We start from the raw sequence: 13,353 nt of genomic DNA on the forward strand, positions 1-13,353 counted from the left end.
ACTATATATAACACTATAAAGACTCGTTATCTTCAGTTTCTTGCTACCGCTCGGATTGACGAAGGCGATAGACATTACTGCACTAACAGACTCCCCCTTGGATATTGCCGCAGTCAATCTCGTAGCGTCTTGTCTTTCTCTTTCTCGAACAGAATCCCCGTGGATCTGTCTTTAGCTTCAATTGCTCTCCCTCTTGGTAGTCTCTTTCTTCAGGCTCCCCCTTTCGTCAAGCTTCCGTGCTTTTAGGATCGACGCCTGGCTTTCCGGATACAAGCTCCTCCAAAATAGTTATATGGCTCCTTAAATGCACACTCCCCATTGCATTGAGCTTGTCTTCAGACTCCCCCTTAGACTCAGCTGTCGGGATCGTAGTCTAGCTTTCATTAGCCTCTTACCTGCACATACTTTAACCAACAGTAAGATTTGACTTTATGCTTATCACTTGTATTTAAAATGATTAAATTGGTTTCAAATTAATGAGCCATTTATCCATTTCAAAAACAATTCTCATTTCCAACAAACTTCCCCAAACTTCTGTTCTTCCTGTTTAGCACTTAGAATTTTGAATATCAGCTCTCCAACATCAGTTGTCGAAAATCTTTTTGGATTTTTCAAAATTTATGCTAAAACATACTAAAATCTTTTTGGATTTTTGTTTTTAATGAAAAGCAGTAAAGAAATATATACAAACAATATTTTTGTGAGTTTGTGTAAGAGGATCATATCAGTTCATGAGACAAATCACTAGCACCGTTAAGCTTTAATCATTTTAAGTTCTAAACGATTCACGTTGATTGACGATATAATTGTCCTCTTAAGCTCAATCTAAAAATTTTTGAAAATGCTTACCGATACGTTAAGGAATATTAATTTTGCACTAAATTCTTATGGACCCTACCATCTCAGCATATCCCCTCATCATGCAATACACTAACTCAAGTAATGCCTTTAAACTTTCATCAACTGTGATATGTGCAAAAACAAAGGAGAATGTTTAAACATTAACAATCAGGTCGATACTTCCGTATACGCAGAGAAAGTCCAATGTTTAAACAAAATAAGAAACTAAAAACAAGTTGAAATTGTTTAGGCTTTAACCACCAGGTCGATACTTCCGTATACGCAGAGGTCATCCAAAGCTTAAACGAAACACCAAAGAAAATAAAGCAGAACGTTTAGGCACTAACATCCAGGTCGATACTCACGTATATGCAGAGGATGTCCAATGCTTAAACAAAATAAAGAAATCAAACAAGTTTAAATCTTTGCAAAATGAAATGCACAATCACAGTGACTTTTTCAGCAAGTTGTGAAAGCTCACAAACTTAACCAGTTTTTATGCTTTTTGGCATTCAGCGATTACTGAGTAGGTACACAATCAAGAAGGACAAAACTAAGTACTATGTTTTCAACCGCGTTTCCCACTAGAACTAGGCTTTTTTCTTTTAAGTTTGTATCGTTATCGCAAATCTACTAGTCTAGCTGAGCCTATCGTCACATCTTTAGTGAGACCGTTTATCACATTTTACATTTCATTTCTTTAGCATGCTGTGATAGTCCACTGATTTACTATCATTTCCTCTTGTCTTGACAAAACTCATTTTTGATTTTTTCAATTTTTCGAATTTTTCAAATTTTCTAATTTTTTTAAAATTTTTCTCCACCTAAAATCAAAATATATTTCAATTTTGATTTTCTGGGAAAATTTGAAAAACAAAGCAGTAAACTGTACAAAGTAAAGTGACAACTTAATGAGAATTGCTTCAATTCTCCATCCACTTGGCGTAAACAATCAGAACTCCCCCTGACAACAAACTATTTTCCCATTATGATTTCAAAACACTTAAGTTTGTTTTAATCAAAATGTTTTTTCCGGAAAATTAGTTTTGTGTGTCGTTTCACAAACATGGGGTTTCATCACCTTGTTCTTCAAATTACCACTTGTAGGAAAGATGAATCAAGTACAACTTAATGTCCTTAATTAATCTTTTGAAAGTCGAAATATCACAGTTACAAACCTGTGAATTTCTTAAGAAAAATGCCGATTCCTACTCCCCAATTACCAACCTGGGAGTTCCGGCAAGTCAGGTTTTTCATTTAAACAGTTTCACCCAAGCCTGACGGTCCTTGGGTGCTTTTGAAATTCCTTTTGACAATGATGGAAAATTTTCATCATTCATTGTCAAACCAGAATCACCACTTTTTACCTCAACCAATGGCTCCTCTGGTTTTGACAAACCAGATTCATTACCTGAACATGGCTCCTTTGACTTTGACGAGTCAATATCATTGCCAACAACTGGCTCTTTTGTTTTAGAAGAAACAAATTCATCACCAGGAACTTTTCTTTTCTTCACACTCCATTCTGTCCTCAGATTTGCATCTGACGAATTCGTTTTGCTTGATTTGTCATTCTTTGGAGAGTAAGACGATTTATCAGAACTCTTCTCTGATTTTCTTGTTGTATCCAAGGACAAAATCCTTTCAAGGTACTCTTAAGCTTTCTTTCTGTTCTTTCTCAATCGGTCTTTCTACCCTTTGTAACACCTCGAAAAATTTCGTCCAATAATGTCTTGACACGTGTCATAAGGTTCCGGTATGTGAAAATATACTTTAGAGGGACTAAAAGTGACAAACAGTGAAAACTATGGAACGTAAGGGTCCAAAGTGTCAACAATGGATAAATAAACTCTATGATAACCCTACATAATGTTTATAACCTTAAACGGATGGTTCATGGATCATACGACGCGGAAATTGCACAAAAGTGAGGAATTGCAAACTATAGGGGCCAAAAGTGTCAACATGTTGAATTTATACCTCTGAGTGAGCTTTTGGCAGACCCGAAGCTTTATAATGCTAAAATATACTCACTAGAATATGTGGTAAAAATTTCGTGAAGTTTCGATAACGTATGAGAAAGTTATGGCCAAAACCGTACTTGAGGGGTTAAAAGCGTCAACGTCGAATTTCATGGCTTTTCGGTTGAGCGCAAAGTTATCCGAGGACATTACCATGTTGGTAAATGTCCCAAGGTTCTTAGGAACCAAGTTTGGCGGTTTACGAGTCAAAATAACTAGCCGAATCATCGCGAACAAGGACAGGGACCAAAGCTGCCAAAGTTTGAAAGTATTTGGGCCTGCAGAACCCCAGGCGGCCCGCCTGGGATACCTGAAGCGGGCCGCGTGACCCCGCCAGCATCAGAATTTCGCGAAAATTGCAAATTTGATCCGAATTTGAAGTGGTAAACAGCTGTTAGCACCTCCTTTTGCTCCAATAAAAATGCTTGCATGCCTAGGACAACAGTAACCTCACTTCAACCTCTGATTACACCATAAAACAGATAAATTGTTCAATTCTAGAGGCACTTGTGCTTGTAAACAAGAACACACATCTTACAAAACACTCTCAAGACTTCTGGAGCATTTCTGAACGTCAAGGCAACCTCTAAGTGTTAACTAAGCATCAATAGGACCTTTGTAAGCTTCTATATCAGTCTCAAATTCGTTCTTGCTTTGATTATTGCTAAAAGTCAAACCGTTGTTCTTATACTTTGACTTTCTGATTAAACGAGTTTTACTCAGTCATTTCTCAAATTGAAACCATATATATGTTGGTATTTATATGGGAAACAAACCCTCAAAAGGGTATTCTCTGATTCCCACTTATTGCATGCTAATTGTCGAGTCAAACTTGTTTCTAAAAAGTCAACAGAAGTTGTTTTTGCAAAAATAAGCTTAAATGGTAATGTAGATGACATGCAATCCGTTTGATCATCAAAAATAACTTATAATGGATATGAGAATGTATTTTATCATCATCAACTCGACAATCTTTAGTATAAATACGAATCGGAACCGAAAGTCTTGTAAAACGACTTTTTCGTAGACTATCGATTCGGATTCGTACATGCATGTTTGAGATCTGTATTAGAGAGTATTTTTGACCATTTTTATTTTGGTAAAACTCTCTGGAATTTTAATTGCTTGAGTCTATACTTAGCCGATTCGTTTGCATGTTTCCGATTTATGCTTAAAGTTGACTATTTTGCCCTTTTTTGATATAAAACGTGATTTTTGGAAAAGTAAGAGTAGAAATCTTTATTTCTAATATATAAACTTGCACCGAAAATTTGAGATCAGTTAGTGGTCCAGATTTTGAGTTATGGCCGATATCGTAAAACTATATCTTAAAGTTACATAAACGGCGCATTTCGCGTATAACCCATTTCAGGCCACGTTTTGATACAAAACTTTTTACCCACTGATGTTATATATTATTTTGGGAATTTTGATGATTTTTATTTAATTTTTGGCTGATCGGATCATAGATCGCTTAGTCGATTCGGTTAATGCCGGTTTTGACCGTTTAAGCCATAAAATGAGTTTTATACATTCTTTTGACCCGAAACCTTTTTCTACTGATTTTATATGTTAAATAAATTATTTTGAGCATTCTGGAAATATAAAAATCTCAGCTTTCTTTTAAAAACCCGGAAACGGCTCTAAATCGCATTTTAAGCGTTTTTAGCGCATAGTAAGCGTTATACCCGTTTTAAACATATAAGACTCATACCTACTGATGTAATTAGTATATTTTCATATAATAACAGTAAGTATGAGTATATGAACTCAGATTTCCAGTTTTGGCAGTTTTAGCCCTTGTGAAATTACTAAAATACCCCTACGGTGCATAGTTTGATTTTAAATGATGAGTTTGGTATATGGGTCATACCCTACTGTTATAATATGTTAAATGGAGTATATTTACTGTATAAACCAGACCCGAAACTCAGATTTCTAACTTGACTCTTTTATAATCTTTTAAATGACCAAAATGCCCTTAGGAGGTGTAAATTGAGTTTAAAATCATTCGGGGCATAATAGAACAGAACTTACTGATATTATATCATATTTAAAGCATACTATCTCAGGGAACTTGCATTTGACTCTTTTGGCTACCTGTAACGCTCTTTTAGCGTTCGGTTCGGTTTACGTAACTAGTTTGCGTAAATTGACCGAAATGGGTCAAACGTTATCATTTTTATCTCAAAATCCATAATGTATTTAGTATACCCATATTATACAAGTATTCAAACTTGTCGGGTCTAAATCACATTCTATCCGGTCTTTCGCTTAATCGTGCGCTTGTACCGTATCGTCCTTAAAACTAACCGGTCAAAGCTTAGGCTTAAATAAAAGACCCGTTAGGAATCTAATAGGTTAATTATAAACCTTTGTTCCAGATTAGGAGGCCCAGTAAAAGCTACCACACTTACCATTTGTGTCTCATACTTGCTCAGGTAAATACATTTTGACTTATTTTCCCTATACGGGCTTGGGGTACGGTATTTAAAATACCGCTTGATCGGGCGCACAAGTCCTGCACCTTATGGGTGTACAGTCTTGAATAGCTTGTGCGACTCGTTTAAACAGTCTTGTCTTACTTTAGGCTTTGGGGGGTTATTGACCGTGTCCCGGATATCCTTGGCATTATCTTACGAGATGGCCACGACCAGAGCACGGGGTGTAGGCGTACACCCGGCGTGTATAACTCTTTAATGTGGTGTGTCATTTAATCTTTAGCCCGGACAGCAGATCACGGGCCACCAAAAGTACGGGTACATGTAAATCGTTCACAAGTTTATATTGCTTAAATATCCCAAGTTAATAAAAATATTTATGCCTTGTGCATTTAAATCAATTTTCAATCATTTTCAAAATGAGTCAGTTGATTTGTATTTACCAGTGTAAACTGACGTATTTTTCCCAAAAGGTTAAGTGCAGGTACTATACGAAATAGGCTGGCTGTTTCCTAAGAGCGTCCACTATAGTCTCGCAAGCTCGGACAACAAATAACTGTTGAACAATTTATTCTTATTTTTATTTGATCCGCCTGTGGATCCGTTTCAACTACTTATGATGTTTATTATGTCATTTTAATTAAAGTTGAAATGTATCTATTCTGCTTCCGCTGTGCATTATTATATTGTGTTGTTTGTCTATGACAATGCCAACTACGTCACCGTACCCCACGCCGGGCCCACCGGTGACACGTGGAGATCGGGGTGTGACAGGTTGGTATCAGAGCCAACGCTGAGTGAATTAAACACTAGTCTTTTGTGTTTAATCTCAGTTACACAATTGCACAATCCTCGATTTTCGAGTCTAGACAAAGAACTTAGGAAATGTTCGACATTTCGTTTATTTTATCTTTATTTTTATTATTAGCTTTGTCTTATATATTTTGTTGTGCAACTTGTTTAATTTTTGACAGGTTCATCATGCCGCCACGTATGCGAGGACGAGGAGGATTCGCCACATCACATGACCACTAGGCAGGACCCTCACACAGGCGAGCCCCATCAGCTTCGCACAACACTGCAGCCCATGATCTTTGGAGATCATTCGCCGAGCCAGCCAGGCACTCGGTATCTTTGAGCACCTCGCCATCCCTACCCCACTCATTTGGGCCCCACTCTGAAAATGGGCCCCATGACTCCCATGGATCTTTCATTCCACTACACCAGTCACCTCACCCCTACCCAGCACCAGCTTATCAGGGCCTATACAACCCTGATGCTTACTTGGATGAGCCAGTGGGTCATAACCCACTAGGACCTGAAGACCACTTCTCTGGTGGTAACGAGATGGAGGTCGACGAGGATACTGACCCTTCCCTGCCACCGTCCGGCACGCCTAACCATCCCATCGAGATATCGGATGGGTCACCATACAGGGGATCACCATTCAATGGTGTTGACAGCTACGAGGAGAGGTTTAAACAGCATGATTGGTTTTACACCCCCAGCCATCACAACTCTCCCATGCACCAGTCTTATCACGGTTCTCCCGTGCACTCTCAGCACCACTCTCAGCAGCAGCAGCTTCAGCAGCCGCCTTTGCAGCAGGACCCATCTGAGGCCTTCTGGTGCGACGTGATCACTTCGTCACCGCCACCACCACCGGTTTTGCCTCCTCCGCCTCAGAGGCCAAGGAGGAACGCGAGGAGGGATTCGCATTGCCACCCCCTCGACATTCAGGTAGCGGCCGCTACTCGCCGCTCCACGAGGAGTCAGAGATGGGAGAGTCTCAGCATCCCATCTCAGAGGTTACTTCTGCGACTATTGCGCCACTACCGCCACAGAACTTTGGAGAGCCCATCCCTGCGTATGCCAGCGCAGCACAGTTCAACCCTTTCGAGCCGACTTTTCCTCCCGGTTATGATTATACGGGAGATCCCTACTGGTTAGCTTCAGGCTACAACCCTCTCAGCCAGGAGAGTGCTTTTGGAGGTCCCTGGGGTACGAGACAACCAGCTTTTGGATTCCCACCGCAGGGATACCAGCAGCCGCAGCCTCCACAGCCACAGCAGTATCAGCCACCGCCGCCGGCGCCGATGATGTCGCCACCGCAAGTCCAAGAAATCCTGCAAGGGATACACGACGTGCGACGGGAATTGCAAAATGATCGCCGACACAACCGCGGTATGTTCAAGAAGATGGTTGACTTGATTAAGGGTAAGAGTAAGAAGGATTATTAAATCCTTTGTTGTTAGCTCTTTTACTCATGTCCCTGCGTGGACATTTATTCCTGTATTCTACCCCTGCGTGAGTATATTTCTCTTATTCTACCCCTGCGTGGGTATGTTGTTCTGTTAACCCATGCGTGGGTTTGTTTTGCTTTATTTGTTGTTGTTATTATTGGTTTAGCCCCTGCGCGGGCATGTTATTCACGTTATTTGAATTAAAGTCCCGTTTAGGGCAAAGATGTACTAGTTACTTTATTTAAAATTTGAAATGGTTAATTTGAATTTCTCATTTTCTTTATGTGCATGAATATAGTATTCAAATAAATGGAAAATATCAATTTTTATTTGATTTGCCATTTTAATAAGAATCTTAGTAAGGTAGAACCTAGCTTGAATGCCTTATTTACAGGCCTAGCCAATATGGTAAAACCTGGTTGAAAAGATTCAAATCTCTGTTAACATCTGAAAACATGTTAACATTCCTGGCCAAGCGTGATCTGTAAAATCACACAAGCCACCCTTTTTAATAAATTATCTACAGATTATATCTGCACACAAGTCTGTTTATGACTTGATACCTACGGGTTATGACTATGTCATATAGTGGCAGTTGTGGTTTATGACTCCCTGCCTAGTAAAGGATTATTTGTTTAATTATACAAATTCTAATCCTATAAAAATCTAAATTTATAATTTAGTAAGTTGTCCGAAGTGACTAGGCCTATTGTGCCAATATATATATTTCATTCCATAATAAAGTTGCTAATAAAAGCTCTGAATGAAATTTATTAAATTAACTATTATGGTTCTTAATACCATGGTTAATAAATCGTCTAGAACGATAATATTGTTAGGTTTCTAAATAAGACCTTGTCCTTTTATGTAGCTTAAAGCTACATGGCCAAATCGGAGGAGACCAACAGTCATTCTGAAGAACACCCAGATAATACCAGGATTCACGTCACTGGTGAAGAATTGCAAGCACTGATAGATAATGCTGTTGCCAAAGCTATGGATAGGCAATTCAGGGAATCTAGCGGTACTCGGAGTAGGACCCGAACAGTATCGCACGTAAAACCCAAGACTCATTCTGAGGCTCATAGTAGGCCACCTTCTAAAAAGAGTGAGCCGAAGAAAGATGAGGAGGATAATCACTCCTCCAACCACAGCAGTATTCCTAAGCAAGAAGTCAAACTGAAGCATGATACGCACAGCAAGTCCTGTACGTACAAGTATTTCGTTTCATGCAAACCCAGGGATTTTACTGGGGAAAAATGAGCAGTTGATTGCATGACGTGGATTGATGAGATGGATACTGTGGTTGATATCAGCGGGTGTGCTGATAGGGACGTCGTGAAGTACGTGTCCCAGTCGTTCAAGGGAGATGCGTTAGCATGGTAGAAGTCACTCCTACAAGCTGCCGGTAAGGCCACACTGTACGGTTTGTCATGGGAACAGTTTGTGGCCCTGATCAAAGAGAATTTCTGCCCGCAGCATGAGGTCGAAAGAATTGAGTCGGATTTTGTATCCCTAGTGATGAAAAACCTCGATTGTCAAGCGTATCTTACTACATTCAACACCTTATCTCGATTGGTGCCGTATTTGGTGACCCCTGAGCCACGAAGGATCGCCCGTTTTATTGGGGGCTTGGCACCGGAGATAAAGGCGAGTGTTAAGGCTTCAAGGCCTACGACATTTAGATCCGTAGCTGATCTATCCCTCTCCCTCACTCAAGATGTAGTCAGATTAAGAGCTATGAAGAGCTCAGAGGAAAACAAAAGGAAACGTGAGGATGACACCTCACGAAGATCTGAGAAACGACACAGAGGAAACAACGACCATAAGAAAGGGTCGGGATTCAAGAAAGGAGATCAGTCGAGTGAAAAACCCAGATGCAAGAACTGCAAGAGACACCATTTTGGGAAATGTCGTATGGAAGCGAAATCCCAGTCTCAAGAAAAGCGATGTGGAATCTGCAAGTCCACAGACCATAAAGCTCAAGATTGCAAGAAGATGAAGGATGCAACTTGTTTTGGTTGCAACGAGAAAGGGCATATCCGGCCAAATTGCCCAAAGAATGCGAAGAAGGCTGATGAAGGAAAGAAGACTAATGCGAGAGTCTTCAGAATGGACGCCAAGGAGGCAGTTCTAGACGACAACGTTATTACAGGTACGTTTCTTGTAAATGATGTTTTTGCTAGAGTCTTATTTGATTCAGGAGCTGATAAGTCATTTGTAGATGATAAGTTTTGTAAATTGTTAAACCTTCCTTTTAAAACCTTAAGCGTGAAATATGAGGTGGAATTAGCCGACGGAACCATAGAAACCGCCTCGACTGTTCTAGATGGATGTGTTATATCCATTAGGAATCATTCTTTCCCGTTATCCTTGCTTCCCTTTAAGCTAGCTGGATTCGATATAGTGATAGGCATGGATTGGTTATCGAGTAACCAAGCCCAGATTCTGTGCAACAGAAAGCAAGTGATAGTGAAGACTCCGTCAGGTGAGTCACTCACTATTCAAGGAGATACTCAGCATGGATTGCCTGAGCAAGTGTCCATGCTCAAGGCATCCAGATGCATGCAGAAAGGATGTGTCATTTATATGGCACAAGTTACCATTGATGAGCCGAAGCCGAAGATTGAAGATATCCCTGTTATCTCGGAATATCCTGAAGTATTCCCTGAAGAACTACCCGGTTTGCCACCAGATAGGCAAGTGGAGTTTCGGATAGACATCATTCCAGGCGCGGCGCCTGTAGCAAGAGCACCATACAGATTGGCACCAACGGAGATGAAGGAGCTGAGGACGCAGTTGGATGATCTATTAGCTAAAGGTTTTATTAGACCTAGCTCGTCTCCTTGGGGAGCGCCAATCTTGTTCGTTAAGAAGAAGGATGGATCGATGCGTCTGTGCATCGATTACCGTGAGCTTAATAAGGTCACTATCAAGAATAGGTATCCGTTACCCAGGATCGACGATCTGTTCGATCAGTTGCAAGGAGCAAGCTATTTCTCCAAGATTGACCTGAGGTCAGGTTATCACCAGTTGAAGGTCAAGGAGGAAGACGTACACAAGACAGCGTTTAGGACTCGATATGGACATTACGAGTTCCTAGTGATGCCTTTTGGGCTCACAAACGCACCAGCCGCGTTCATGGATCTCATGAATCGCGTCTGCAAGCCTTATTTAGATAAGTTCGTCGTCGTCTTTATTGATGACATCCTTATCTACTCGAAGAGCCAAGCTGACCATGAGGAACACCTTCGTTGTATTCTCAAACTTCTGCATCAAGAGAAGCTTTATGCCAAATTTTCGAAGTGTGAATTTTGGCTTCGAGAAGTCCAATTCCTTGGACACGTAGTAAGCGAGCGTGGTATCCAAGTATATCCCGCTAAAGTAGAAGCAGTCATGAACTGGCAGGAGCCGAAGACTCCTACCGAGATTCGCAGTTTCCTCGGATTGGCAGGATACTATAGACGTTTTATCGAGAACTTTTCGAGAATTGCTGCGCCCCTAACTTCGTTGACTCGTAAGAAGATTAAGTTCGATTGGGGCCCTAAGCAGCAGGAATCCTTCGATATCCTGAAGAAGAAGTTGAGCAACGCGCCAGTGTTGACACTGCCCGATGGCATAGAAGATTTCATAGTATATTGTGATGCATCGCACACTGGCATGGGCTGTGTACTCATGCAGAGAGGCAAAGTCATTGCCTACGCTTCTCGCCAGCTCAAGGTGCATGAGAAGAACTACACCACCCACGATTTGGAATTGGGTGCTGTTGTGTTTGCTTTGAAGCTATGGAGACATTACTTGTACGGAACCAAGTGTATAATTTATTCGGATCACAAGAGTCTTCAACACTTGTTCAATCAGAAGGAATTGAACATGTGTCAAAGGCGATGGATGGAAACTTTAAATGATTACGACTGCGAGATATGATACCATCCAGGCAAGGCAAATGTAGTTGCCGACGCCTTAAGCAGAAAGGAAAGGGTGAAACCGATCAGAATCAATGCCAAGCGCATTGAAATAAGAAATAATTTGAACGAAAGGGTGTTAGCTGCACAGAAGGAAGCTGTGCTGGAAGCTAACTACCCTGCGGAAAAGTTAGGAGTAACTGAGGAGCAGTTATCCTACGACAAGGATGGAATGCTACGACTAAACGGACGAATATGGGTTCCAGTTTATGGAGGACTTCGGGATGTTATCCTCCACGAAGCCCACAGCTCTAAATATTCCATTCATCCTGGAGCTGATAAGATGTACCAGGATTTGAAAGCAAATTACTGGTGGATTGGTTTGAAAAAGTCAGTAGCTGAGCATGTAGCTAAATGTTTGACTTGTGCGCAAGTCAAGGCTGAGCATCAGAAGCCGTCAGGTTTGCTTCAACAACCTGAAATTCCCAAGTGGAAATGGGAAATGGTGACAATGGATTTCATCACCAAGTTGCCGAAGACGAAAAAGGGAAATGATACCATATGGGTCATAGTAGACAGACTGACTAAGTCAGCTCATTTTCTACCCATCAAGGAGACGTATAGCTCCGATATGTTAGCTCAATTATACGTCGATAAGATTGTAGCGCTACATGGTATACATGTATCTATTATCTCCGATAGAGATACTAGATATACATCGCATTTTTGGAAGAGTTTCCAACAATCGTTGGGCACTCGTTTGAATTTTAGTACGGCTTATCATCCTCAGACTGATGGTCAGAGTGAGCGTACTATTCAAACTTTGGAAGACATGCTTCGTGCATGTGCTATCGATTTGGGTGGTAGTTGGGATAAGAACCTACCACTGATTGAATTCTCCTACAACAATAGCTACCATTCCAGCATCAAGGCTGCGCCTTTTGAGGCCCTATACGGTAGAAAGTGTAGATCGCCCATTTGTTGGGCAGAAGTTGGAGACGTCCAACTGTCAGGACCAGATATCGTTTTTGAAACGACGGACAAGATCGTGCAGATTCGCGATCGTTTGAAAGCTGCCAGGGATAGGCAGAAAAGTTATGCGGATCCTAAGCGCAAAGATTTTCACTTCGATGTAGGTGATAAAGTATTGCTTAAAGTATCGCCCTGGAAGGGTGTGATGCGATTTGGAAAGAAATGCAAGCTAAGCCCGAGATATATAGGACCTTTCGAGATTATCGAACGAGTCGGGTCAGTCGCTTATAAGTTAAACTTGCCTGAAGAGCTTAGTGCTATTCACAATGTGTTCCACATTTGTAATTTGAAGAAGTGTTTCGCTGACGAATCACTGGTTATACCGCATACGGATATACACATAGATGAGAGTTTGAAATTCGTAGAAAAACCTTTGTCGATTGAGGATCGACAGGTGAAAAAGCTTCGAAGGAAGTACATACCTATTGTAAAGGTCAAATGGGATGCCCGTAGAGGTCCCGAATATACGTGGGAAGTGGAATCCACGATGCAAGAGAAATATCCTCATTTGTTTCAGTAAATCTCGAGGTCGAGATTTCTTTTAAGGGGGTGAGGATGTAACACCTCGAAAAATTTCGTCCAATAATGTCTTGACACGTGTCATAAGGTTCCGGTATGTGAAAATATACTTTAGAGGGACTAAAAGTGACAAACAGTGAAAACTATGGAACGTAAGGGTCCAAAGTGTTAACAATGGATAAATAAACTCTATGATAACCCTACATAATGTTTATAACCTTAAACGGATGGTTCATGGATCATACGACGCGGAAATTGCACAAAAGTGAGGAATTGCAAACTATAGGGGCCAAAAGTGTCAACATGTTGAATTTATACCTCTGAGTGAGCTTTTGGCAGACCCGAAGCTTTA

Source organism: Helianthus annuus, chromosome 16 (genome assembly GCF_002127325.2).
Source record: "Helianthus annuus cultivar XRQ/B chromosome 16, HanXRQr2.0-SUNRISE, whole genome shotgun sequence".
In the NCBI taxonomy this organism is placed as follows: domain Eukaryota; kingdom Viridiplantae; phylum Streptophyta; class Magnoliopsida; order Asterales; family Asteraceae; genus Helianthus; species Helianthus annuus.